This window comes from Gobius niger, assembly GCF_951799975.1.
Source record: "Gobius niger genome assembly, chromosome: 14".
Classification (NCBI taxonomy): domain Eukaryota; kingdom Metazoa; phylum Chordata; class Actinopteri; order Gobiiformes; family Gobiidae; genus Gobius; species Gobius niger.
In genome coordinates, this window is record NC_136865.1 from 20,413,325 (window position 1) to 20,425,629 (window position 12,305).

The following is a 12,305-nucleotide window of genomic DNA, read 5'->3' on the forward strand; positions in this document are numbered from 1 at the left end:
CTAGCACTATATTTATACTTTTTATACTTTAAAAGCCTTTAAATCTGACTTATTGTAGCCCTTGGGGGTATTAGAAATCCCTTTATTTTAGACTTCTCTCTATTCGCAAATGTTGCCCAACTTCACCACTTTGGAGTTGCATGAATAGTTACCAAAGCAACAATACACTGATTCTTCAGTAGATCAAATGATATAAAAACACTGCATGACACTGGGGAGAGAGAGAGAAAAGAGACAGGGAGGAGGGAGAGAGACGAGGGAGGGAGCAGGGTGTGTGCGCAGGTATAAAATCTCTTGCATCCTTTGCAGCTTTTACTACGGACCAACCAGGACCAACCGGCACCAACCAGGACTCCAGTCTGCACTCAAAACCCAACTTTGGTGAGTAGATGCAAGAAATCACTATGTAGAATAAAAACTTTATTGCTGTGTTAAGTTTTTCTGCATTTCTTGCAAAGTTGCAATCGTGCTATTTAAAACAAACAGTAATTCTCAAGAGGAATGAGGAAACAAGCCTGTGAATATTGTAATCGCGAAATGTAACGCTTATGCACAGTGATAAACTTTAATAAGTCGAGGGCAGACTATAGTTTGTCATCAATGTGTTCAATTTGAAACATACATGACACTTTTTTTACTCTGGCATGTCAAAAATGCAAACATGAAAACTGCAGTATTGTCTATTAAGTATGAAGTAATAGAGCTTTTTGACGTTCTTTTTTTTTTCAAAGTTACTGAGGTGAAGCTCGGCCAAACTGCATCTGTAACCTTAGACGTTGGATATGTTAACGCTATTGTTTCCTGAGCACTGCCCCCAAGAGCGCCCCCTCCTGCACAGGCTGAACCAGCCCCTGTGGGCCCAACAAAAAAAGCATTTAAATATACACACGTTACTTTGGGACAATGTCTTCATCTGACGGGGACAATAGCTTCATGTCGTGACCTGCAGTTTACCAGATCTGACAGACGAGGAATGCACAAGTTGCCCCAGGGCAGGGCTGTCCCACATTTCTCTCTGCAAGGGTGTGATGTTCTTACCTGAGCTTAGACGGGTTGATGCAAAACTGTTTGGTCTTTACGCACGCGCTCAGTCACACAAAAATATCAAGATGTTGTTAGCATTTAGCCGCTCCTCTATGGGGCCAAACGGGGGTGAAGTTAGAAGCAACTAAGCTCTTTTACGTTTTCCCTATTTAAATACAGATACAAGTCTAGTTACGCAAAATTAAACATGTCGATTTAAATTCTTCTTCTGAGACACTGAAGAGGCACCAAGAGCCCCCACAGAGGAGGCGTCACAAGAGGAGCTACAGGAAAACAAAAAAGGGACAAACACGGTGATGGTGAAAGACTGTTGTGGAGCAGAGGGAGCTGTGCAGGAGGAAGAGGAAGGAGGAGGTGGAGCTGAGCAGTGCAGGACACCACGCTCTGAAACAGGGACAGACCCAGGAGGCGCTTCACTCTTTCATAGGATCAGAGGGGACAGAGGACAGCCAGTCAGGTTTCTTCAGTGTGCTACAGTTTCCCTGACATCCACCACCTCGACTTTACTGCGCGGACGTGTAACTAGGATGAAAACGCCAAAAAAGGGACAAAAACACAACAAAAAGGCAACGAAAGAGCGACAAAAAAACATGTCAGAAAAGCAACTAAAACAATAATAAAAAACGTCACTCAGGAGCAACGATAAAGTGACAAAAACGCTTCAGAAATGTGACAAAAACGCGCCAACAAAAAAGTTACACTAAGTTTTCTTTCAAATGAGGCGCTATGCTGTTGCTCTCCAGTTGAGAAGCTTTTAGATCTGGGTATAGCAGAACTGGAAACAATGCGCTCCGGTAAGGCCAGGGGTGAGAGGTTAACGTTCCCAAAATTAACCACAATGATGGGAAGATTCACTTACCATTCCTCATATTGGCCTCTAGATGGCGCCAAAGCAGCATAACGATGTCAGGGCCCGAGCTCTTTGAAAAATACCATATGCAGAGAATGGCATCATTAGATATATGGTAAGATAGTTCTACATGCAGCTAACAAATTGTACATTTTCATTCTTTTTTTATGTATGTATTTATTTTTTTAAATGAAGGTTTTTTAATAAACAAAACACTTTGGGGCTGCCATCAAAATTAATGCATTGAGACTTGTAATGTAGCCCGTTTTCCGAGATGTTAATTGTTTTTTGCTCCACTAGGGGGCAGTGAGCGTCTAATAAATGAAGAGCCTTGTGCAGCCTGTATGTTTTCAATGATAGTGAGTTACACAATTGTTTGCTCTTCTCTTCCAGCCTTCCATCATGTGTGATCCATGTCAACCAAAGCCAATGGAGTTGGGCTTGGCGGTCCTCCTCGGAACCTTCAATAAATATGCAGGGCAAGATGGAGACGCTGACACACTGACCAAAGCTGAGCTGTCAAAGTTGCTGAAGGAGGAGTTCCCGATGGCCGTAAGTCACCGAACAGTGCAGTATAATAAACAGCAGGCCTCATAGTGAATAGAATAGAGTAGAGTAGAGTAGAGTAGAGTAGAGTAGAATAGAATAGAATAGAATAGAATAGAATAGAATAGAATAGAATAGAATAGAATAGAATAGAATAGAATAGAATAGAATAGAGAAGTGAAGAGAAGTATGTAAGTATTTTAGTATTTTAGCATATTTTATTAAGTCACATGTTCAAGGTGTTTCAAATCAAAATTGTATGTATTTTAAATAATGCCATGGGAGAAGTACCCCATGTGAGAAACAGCATTGTTCCTTTCTAAATAAGAAGTTTGAAATAAAAACCTTACGAGGCATTTTTGAAGCGATTTAAAACTTTTTATTTAATAATTTGACAACAATCCCATGTGCAGACCGGCGGTAAGGTTTCTGCAGCGGACGAATTCATCTCACTCTTGGACACCGACGGAGACAAAAAGATGAACTTTATGGAGTTCTGTATGATGCTGGGCACCTTCGGTTTAGCGGTCAAAGAGATACTGGGCGGCCTTGAGCAGAAGAGATCCTGAAGCGTCAAAAAAGGAAAATATTTTGTACAAAATTGAAGATACCTTTTCATTTGAATGACGCACAAAGGAAAATAAAATGAATTTTAAGTGTTATTCTGTGTTGTGCGCTTTATTAATTTTTTTATATCTTAAGCATGTTTGTGAACTCCAGAGAGCATTTTAAAAAAGGGCATTTTTTAACTCTCTGGCTATAGACATGGACACTCCTCTTGATTCAGTCTTGATTCTGATCTCGAAGGACTCTTTCCAGGGCTTTTGGTGCAGTTAATCCACCACCTTTAAAGGGGGCGTAGACATTTTTTTTCTCTTACACTAGCATTGAAGCCATTTGTATGTTTGGAGTCAGGGGTGTGCGCTCTATCAGGGATCATATTCCACGATTGTAAACCCAAAAGTGTTAGCAGTGTTGTCAGGCCCGTTGCGTACCAATGTTCCCTGGTCAAAGTGGGACGAGTCATGTGATGTGGTGGGACATGGAGACATTAGAAATTGAAAATTATATTACAAGAAGATCAGCAGTGAAGAGTTTCCTTTGCTATTTTGGCTCAAAATCACATAAACAGACAGAAACAGGTCACAAAATATTATAACCCGGTAAGTTAGAAAACCAAATTGTACAAAAAAGTTATAATTTGCTTTTATCATTTCTAAGTATTTGGAAACGTCAGATGAAGTCAAGGAATGGAATCAGATTTGATTCAGATAAAAAATAATACTGAAAAATTTATCAGAACATGCATTATGGCATAAAAGATAGCGGATAAAATACAGCGGGAACCATATGTTTACAAAAAGACACATTCGGATTTTTTTCTCACTGTCTGACATGAAACTAGAATAAACTTAGGTCAACTAGAATTTTAAAAATCATTTCTATTTGTCAAATGAGAGGGAGAGATAGAATTTTCAACACAATTTTCATAACTTTTTATCAGACCAAAAGTTTACAAACACTACGATTACTATACCTTTAAAGGAACAGGTCCTAATTTTTCCATACTGAGATATGTTCTTACCTGAGCTTAGACGAGTTGATGTGTACCTGTCTGGTCTTTGTGCGAGCGCTCAGTCACGCAAAAAGACCAAAGATGTTGTTAGCATTTAGCCTCTCCTCTCCTCTATGGGGCCAAACGGGGGTGAAGTTAGAAGCGACCGAGCTCTTCCACATTTTCCCTATTTAAATACAGTTACATGAGTAGTTACACAATCCAAATATAGTTACACAAAGTTAAACGTCGATTTTCTGAGCGGATAAAAAGAGGAGCTATATTGTAAGGCTTAATAACACCAAGGACCACTTCGACTTTACTGTGTGGACGTCGAAAGATATAGACTAATGACTGAGCGCACGCATTAAAAGACCAGACAGATACGCATCGTCTAAGCTCAGGTAAGAACATATCTCAGGATGGAAAAACGGTGGCGTATTCTATAACAAAGTATATTTTTAGTTGCTGGTGGGACTTTAAATATATATATATATATGCAAGTTGCAGTAAATGCTCTTTGAAAGCAATATCACAATATAATTCAGATGTCTAAATTTGTGTCCTGTGTAAGACAGGAGAACATCTGTGATAAACTGAGTGTATTAAGCACTGACTCATAGTTAACACCAGTGGCCACTCATTTCTCAAGAGATATCTCTCCCTTCAGTCTGGACTAAATGATGCCCTTTGTTTAACGTTCCCAAAATTGACCACAAAGCCACATGATCAGAAGATTCACTTACCATTCCTCATATTTGACTCTTGATGGCGCCAAACCAGCATAAAGAGGGCCTGAGCTCTATAAAAAAAAACATAATATGTGTTTTTTAAAGAGCTTTATGCTACTCTCTGCATATTATGCAGAGAGTAGCATTAGATTCGTGTATATGGTAACAAATTACACTTTTTCTTTCATTATTTCTTTCTTTTCTTTCTTTTCTATCTTTTTTCTTTTTATTCTTTTTTGAATGCATCCAAACATAACACTTAAGGGCTTCCATCAAAATGAAGTAATGTATTGAGACTTGTAATGTAGCCAATGGAAATTAAATATGTGCAAAGAATGAATGACTAAACGAAACGTATTACTTTTCTAAGGGTGTATTCAGACCAATTGTTTGTTCCGGATCAGAAGCAGACTTTTTTTTTTCGTTTGGTGCAGTTTGAATTCAGACTGTACTTTTTGCAAGAGAACTATTTTGTAAACACAATCGAGGCTCCCATTGGACAAAAAGGACCACAACAAATGAAATAAAAATGAAAATTTGACAGTTACTATGATAATAAAAGAAACGTGAGAGGCTAAACCACGTAAGATTAACCTCAGCTTCACCGGAGTAGCTGGAGGAAGAGGTGTTTTGTGCGGATGAAGGGTCGTCTGCTGAGCTGTTTGTTTCCATTATGTCTACGGGACAAACTGTTGGTCTTGATCCTCCACTCTTCTTTAATGCGTCTGTGCTTTCATTTAAGTTTGGCGAAGTGTTTTCCCACTTTCATGCCGAGACGCTCGAAGCCCCTCTCCTTCATTTTCTCGCTAGACACGAACGCATTTTGTGTGTCTTTTCCAGCAGTTGGGTTAGTGCACATCTGCCCAAATATCCAGGAGGCTCCAGGTCTGTAGTATCCATCCAATATTGCGTTAGCAGCCGCAAACGGATAACTTTTCCCACGGTGCCTTGGTGGCTTAAGCCCAAAAGGCGCATGTATCTCGCAGTTGTTTCGGATCAACAGTGGTTTATATTCACACCTGGAGCGAACTGGACCAGAGTCCGTTTGGAAGCGGACCGAGACCACCTGAAAAAGTGGGTCTCGGTCCGGTTCTTTGATCCGGAACAGGATTCATTTGTTGTATTCACACCTGAATAAAAAATACGGACCAGCGTTCAAAACGAACCCTGATCCGTTTAAAGTGGACCAAACAGTGCACGTTTTCCAGGATGTTAATTGTTTTTGCTCCACTAGGGGGCAGTGAGTGTGAAGATCCTTGTGCAGCCTGTCATGTTTGTTACTAACAATCGATCCTCTTCTCTTCCAGCCTTCCATCATGTCTGACGCCCAGCGGGCCATGGACCCTCCTCCTCAAAGCCTTCACTAAATATGCAGAGAAAGAAGAACCCAAGGACACGCTGAACAAAAATGAGATGAAGGAGTTGCTGAAGGATGAGTTTGCAAACCTGCTGGACGTAAGTCACAGAACAGTACAGGATAATAAACAGCAGGCCTCTAGAGAATAGAAAAGAATAGAATTGAGTGGAGTTGAGTGGAGAAGAGTAGTATATCTGTATTAAATCATCATTAAGTCACATTTTCAAGGTGTTTCAGATCAAAGTTTGATGTGTTTTGAATAATAGCATGGGAGAAGTACCCCGTGTGAGAAACAGCACTGGTCATTCTAAATAAGTTGAAATAAAAAAAAAAACATTACTGGGTGGATTTTAAGAGATTTTAAAACTTTTAATTTAGTAATTTGTCAATAATCCCGTGTGCAGGTCAACATGGATAACGCAGAATTGGACAAGTTTTTCACGGACCTGGACTTGAACGGAGACCAGCAGGTGAACTTCTCTGAGTTCTGTACCCTGGTGGTCAACGTCTCTATAAAACTCAACGAGGCCGTCCCATTGGTGAGATCCTGAAGCGTCGGCTCGCAATATCTGGTGCTTGTGGAGGAAACTATTTTATGCAATTTTTAAAATATAGATCGAAGGTAAATTGAAGATACCTTTTCATTTGAATGACTCACAAAGGATAATAAAATGAATTGAAAGTGTTATTCTGTGTTGTGCGCTTTATTTTTATTTTTTACTTGAAGACTTGTCTCCATGACTGTTATGTCTTTCCTAAAATATCTTAAGCATGTTTGTGAACTCCAGGGAACATTTTAAAGATTTTTGTTTTTTTATTCTCTGGCAGAGACATGGATACTCCTCTTGATTCTGATCTCGAAGGACTCGTTCCAGGGCTTTTGGTGCAGTTAATCCACCACCTTTAAAGGGGATGTAGCCATTTTTTTCCCTTTATAGATTGAATCCATTTGAATGCTCCATAGTGGTAGAGGTACAATATATTGATATATCATATAAATGCCAATACTTTACTTTAGAATGGCTAAAATAGTATGATACAGATCCTTTAAAGCAGACCCTAATTTGATGCCATACATCTGGTACTGTTTTGTTGTTTAGTAATAAACAAATGTACATTAGAACATGTATCTAATGTTCAGTTGTGACATATCCGTATAATTACATTGTATGAAAGAACAGTTATGTAAACATGAGATTAAGTTACTGTAACTTTAACACATGAGTCATGAAAGCATATGAAACAAACACTTAAAGGGACTAGAGTTTAAAGCAGGAGGTGGGAGACTCGAGTCACATGACTTGACTCGAGTCGCAATTTTCGGGACTTGAGACTCTTGACCAGGGGTGGCCAACCAGTCAGAGACCAAGAGCCGAAATTTTCAACCTTGATCCTGTGAAGAGCCACAAAGGCACCGACCATTAGCGAGATTCCGGGGCGGTCGTTTATTGTGATTAAACAGAATGTGACGTTTTATTTAATCACAATAAACTATAACTTTATGCCTTTTTCTTTTTTTTTTTTATAATTGTGTTAGATTTAATGGTTTTACTCCTCAACAAGATTGAAATACATGTATATTAAATGACATTTTGTGTTTCCTGTTCTGACTGAGACAGAATTTGATTATTATTATTTTTTTATTTTTTTTAATGCTGGGGTGTGTTTGTATGTGGGGCCCTGCCCACTGAGCCCCCTTCTCTGATTCGCCCCTGGCCTGGGCGCTCAGTGCAGCTTCGTCCTGACTGGACTGTGCAGAGAGAAGGCACTCTAGGCTGCATAACGTTCATGAACTTTAACCAGGAGCCTCTGGAGGATTTGAGAGTCTGTTTTAAGTTGCATCTGCTACAGTTATAGCACGTGTGAAAGAAAAGTCATGACTTTGCGTATTTCCGCGTTACGATGTTGCGCTTCGCATCACATGCTACATAAGAGCTCCGCTTTTTTCCATTTCCTAATTTTGATCTTTTTCTGTGAATGAGGCCAAATTACATCAAATAAAGAGATCAGAAATCTGAAAAGCACAGAAGCTGATCCTAGTGCCACGATATGCCTGCCTGTTGTTTAACCCACATCCCGCTTTGAGTGAGGCTGCACGGGCTCCTTTTACACGCCGCCTCGAAAAGGAGAGAGATACGAGCTCATTCAAGTAGTGATGGAAACAGGGTCTGTAGGACTATGGTTGGATTTTTGGTCAAAGACTATTACAGTTTATGGGAAATATTTAGGCCTACCAATTCTTTTGCAAAGAGCCGCATTGTATTAAACATCTCCAATCATGCAAAGAGCCGCACTCTGATTGGCCAAGAGCCGCATGCGGCTCGAGAGCCGCGGGTTGGCCACCCCTGCTCTTGACCAAAGCTGCAAAAAGACTTGACTTGACTTGGGACTTGCGGTTTGTGACTCGAGACTTAACTTGAACTTGAGGCCAATGACGCTCAATGACTTGCTGGGAATTTATATTTATTATTTATTTGAGTGAAACTGTCGAAAGATCAGGATTCATTGCGTAAAAGCGGCGCATCAATGTTTACATTATGGTAATTAGGCACATGCGTGTTCGGTTTCCCGACGGAGCGTCTAATCAATACAGCGCGTAAAGGCAGGAGGAAATACTACGTCGAAATACGTGCATTAAAAGTAAAAAACAGAGTAAAGAGGTGGAGATTTACGGACAGGAAAATGTTTGAAACAATGGACTGGACCTACAGCGCAGACGGAGCCTCCAGAACGACGATGCGTAAGAGCTGATTAATCAACAGAAATCTTGGGGGCTTTTCGATGTTTTAAGGCGTTCACACAAAGTTTACAGCATTTAGAGGCTATTTTACGCATCCGCACAGAGCCCAGTGACAGCGGGACTGAAGGCTACGTGGAATCTACTTTGAGCAGGGGCGAATCTGAGTATACAGGGGTTGGGGCATTACAGGGGAACCACTGACAGAAAAACTGCCAGAAACTAACAAAAATAAAAAATATTATTTTATATTGATCTTTCAGACTGCAGGGAAAAGCAGCTCATATTTAAAATACTATATTTCATATTTTTAAGTCCCCCCCCCCCCGGCCCCCTTCCTTAAAATGCTGTCCCAGCAATTTTGTACATGGACTGTTTATTTATATTACATATAGTTTGAATGTTGTGGCGTTTAAATATTAATTACACTTTAAATCCAAATCCATGATATTTTAAAAAGTTTGATTTTAGCCTAAATTTTCAAAATTACGGTATCTTGAGAAAGCACTTATTATTTTCAAGATTAAACACATGAAAAGTAGACACGCTGGAGTTTGTGACTTGAGGTGACTTGCCGGCTAAAGCAAGACTTGACTTGACAAAAGCTATGACTTGACTTGACTTGACCCCATGACCGATTGACTTGGACTTGCTTGAAACTTGGACCTTCACGACTTGGGCTTGACTCGAGACTTGCATTTAGTGACTTACTCCCACCTCTGGTTTAAAGATGTCAAAATTACATATTTTCTACCCCCACTTGCACCAGAAATGTTCTAATGTGTAGAATGATCCCAGACATATTCACCACAACTGCCTCTAAAATCCACTGTCACTCAAAAAGGTGTTAATTTAAGAAACCTGTTAAACGGCTCACTAAAACTGTTAATTGTAAGGTAGCAAATTTTAGACAGGTAAGACCCTTTATGTCACTGTATGCGGCCCGAATGTTCTTACACTCCATGATTCTGTCTCATATAGAGTATTGTATAACCATATGGTCACTTGCTGCTGGTACTCTTAAAAAAGCCATAAAAATCTTGGACAAGTAACCGTTCTCCTTTCACCACTGCACTGTTTCAGAGAAGCATCATTTACTCAATTTTGATAACTTCATTAATTTTAAATATGGTTGCCTTGTATATAAAGTATTGCATGGACTTGCTCCGCCTCCATTGCAGGATTTCATCAAACCAAAGTCTGTTAGTGGGATGGGCACCAGGGCATCAGCTCGAGGAGACTGTGAGGTTCCACACAGGAGAACCTCCTTTGGACAGACTGTGCTCTATGAAAAAGGCACCAAGTACTGGAATAGTCTCCCTGTACCAGTCAGAGAGACTCCAACTCTGGCCACTTTTAAAGCACGTTTTAAACTGTGGCTAAAGGAAAACCAGGCCTGTGAACACTTTTAGTTGTTATTGCATTTATTGTTGGCACATTTTGTTGTTCAGGTCGGTGGGGAGTCCTTACCTCAAGTGGAGGAGTTCAAGTATCTCGGAGTCTTGTTCACGAGTGAGGGACGGATGGAGCGTGAGATCGATAGACGGATCGGTGCGGCGTCAGCAGTGATGCGGTCGCTGTATCGGTCTGTCGTGGTGAATATGGAGCTGAGTCTGAGGGCAATGCTCTCGATTTACCGATCGACGATCTACGTTCCCACCCCTCACCTATGGTCATGAGATTTGGGTAATGACCGAAAGGGCAAGATCACGAATACAAGCGGCCGAAAGGAGTTTCCTTTGCAGGGTGGCTGGGCGCACCCTCCGAGATCGGGTGAGGAGCTCAGTTACCCGGGAGGAGCTCGGAGTAGAGTCGCTGCTCCTTCACGTCGAAAGGAGCCAGCTGAGGTGGCTCGGGCATCTGTTCCGGATGCCTCCTGGTCGCCTCCCGTGGGACGTGTTCCAGGCATGTCCTAGTGGGACAAGGCCTCGTGGAAGACCCAGGACACGGTGGTGGGACTATGTGTCCGAGCTGGCCTGGTGTCGCCTCGGGGTCCCCCCAGAACAGCTGGAGGAGGTGTGTGTGGATGAGGAAGTCTGGGCATCTCTGCTGAGACTGCTGCCCCCGCGACCCGGCCCCGGATAAAGCGGAAGAAAATGTATGGATGGATGGACATTTTGTTAATTGTAAATTGTGTATGTGCTGCCTGCCTAGGGACTACAGATGGAAACTAGCATCCCTGCTATAATCTGGCATATTTACAGTGCTCATGTGCAACTGTTCATTAATATGCATTGTCCCTATCAAATAAATAAATGGGGTCCAAGGTACCATCATGCACGGGCTTAATATAGAAACTGCAGTTACGCGTAAGACCTGAGGTGGCAGCTGCGGGTATAAAAAAGTCAACTTCCATCTAGTCCCTTTAAGATAAGATAAAATAAGATAAAATAAGATAATCCTTTATTGATCTCACAAAGGAGAAATTCACTTGTTACAGTCGGCATTCAAGACTGCCGACTAAGGGATGATTACTTAAATGTGCATGATTAAATTATATAATTAAACTAAACCTGATTAGTACAAACAATTTGGAAATTAGTCAGAAAGTCCACATATTTTTAAAAGCAAATGTTGCCCAACTTCACCACTTTGGAGTTGCATGAATAGTTACCATTGGTTTGTTGACGTCTATTACCAAAGCAACACTACACTGATTCTTCAGTAGATCAAATCGATATAAAAACACTGCGTGACACTGGGGAGAGAGAGGAGAGAGTCAGGGAGGAGGGAGGGACTAGGGTGTGTCAAGGTCTCTTGCATCATTCGCAGCTTTTACTACAGACCAGCCAGGACCAACTCCAGTCTACACTCAAAACCCAACTTTGGTGAGTAGATGCAAAAAATCACTATGTAGAATAAAAACTTTATTGTTGTGTTAAGTTTTTCTGCAATTCTTGCAAAGTTGCAATTGTGCGAAAAACATTAAAACATTCCTCATTTCCTCATTCCTCTCAAGAGGAATGAGGAAACAAGCCTGTGAATGTTGTTATACTGAAATGCAACGCTTATGCACAGTGATAAACTTTAATAAGTCAAGCGCAGACTATAGTTTGTCATTAATGTGTTCAATTTGAAACATACGTGATGAGAAAACATTGTGTTCACACCACCTTTAAAAGTATGTGTATCTCCCAAGCAGGAATAACACTGTGGAATGAGTTAGACAAAGAGGCTAAACGGAGCAAAACACTCGGACACTTTAAAAGAACATGTAAAGACATTATCTTTAAAAAGTATGCTAGCGAAGTATCATAATTACTATTACATTCTTAGACAGGCAGACACTTGCGCTTTTGTGTGTATTTGCCTGGATATGAATATCAAAATAAAAAGAAAGTTAAGACCCTAAAGCATTATTTTGCATCGACTACAGTACGTTTTTGTTTGTTTGGAAATCATTTTGTGTGAAATCAAAGTGAGGTCAGCTTGTTAGTTCAAGTCTACATGACAATGGACAAAACACATGTTTCCAATATGTTCAT

General features: G+C 40.6%; 1 protein-coding gene across 1 annotated transcript in view; it reads left to right on the plus strand.

Annotated features, from left to right (window-relative positions):
• The first annotated feature begins 254 nt into the window (after positions 1 to 254).
• Positions 255 to 12,305, plus strand: part of LOC306973987 (ictacalcin-like) — a 28,777-nt gene continuing 16,726 nt past the window's right edge. Inside the window, exon 1 of the mRNA XM_079571098.1 lies at positions 255 to 381. The gene's annotated coding sequence lies outside the window, so the exon portion shown is untranslated. The remainder of the gene's footprint in view (positions 382 to 12,305) is intronic.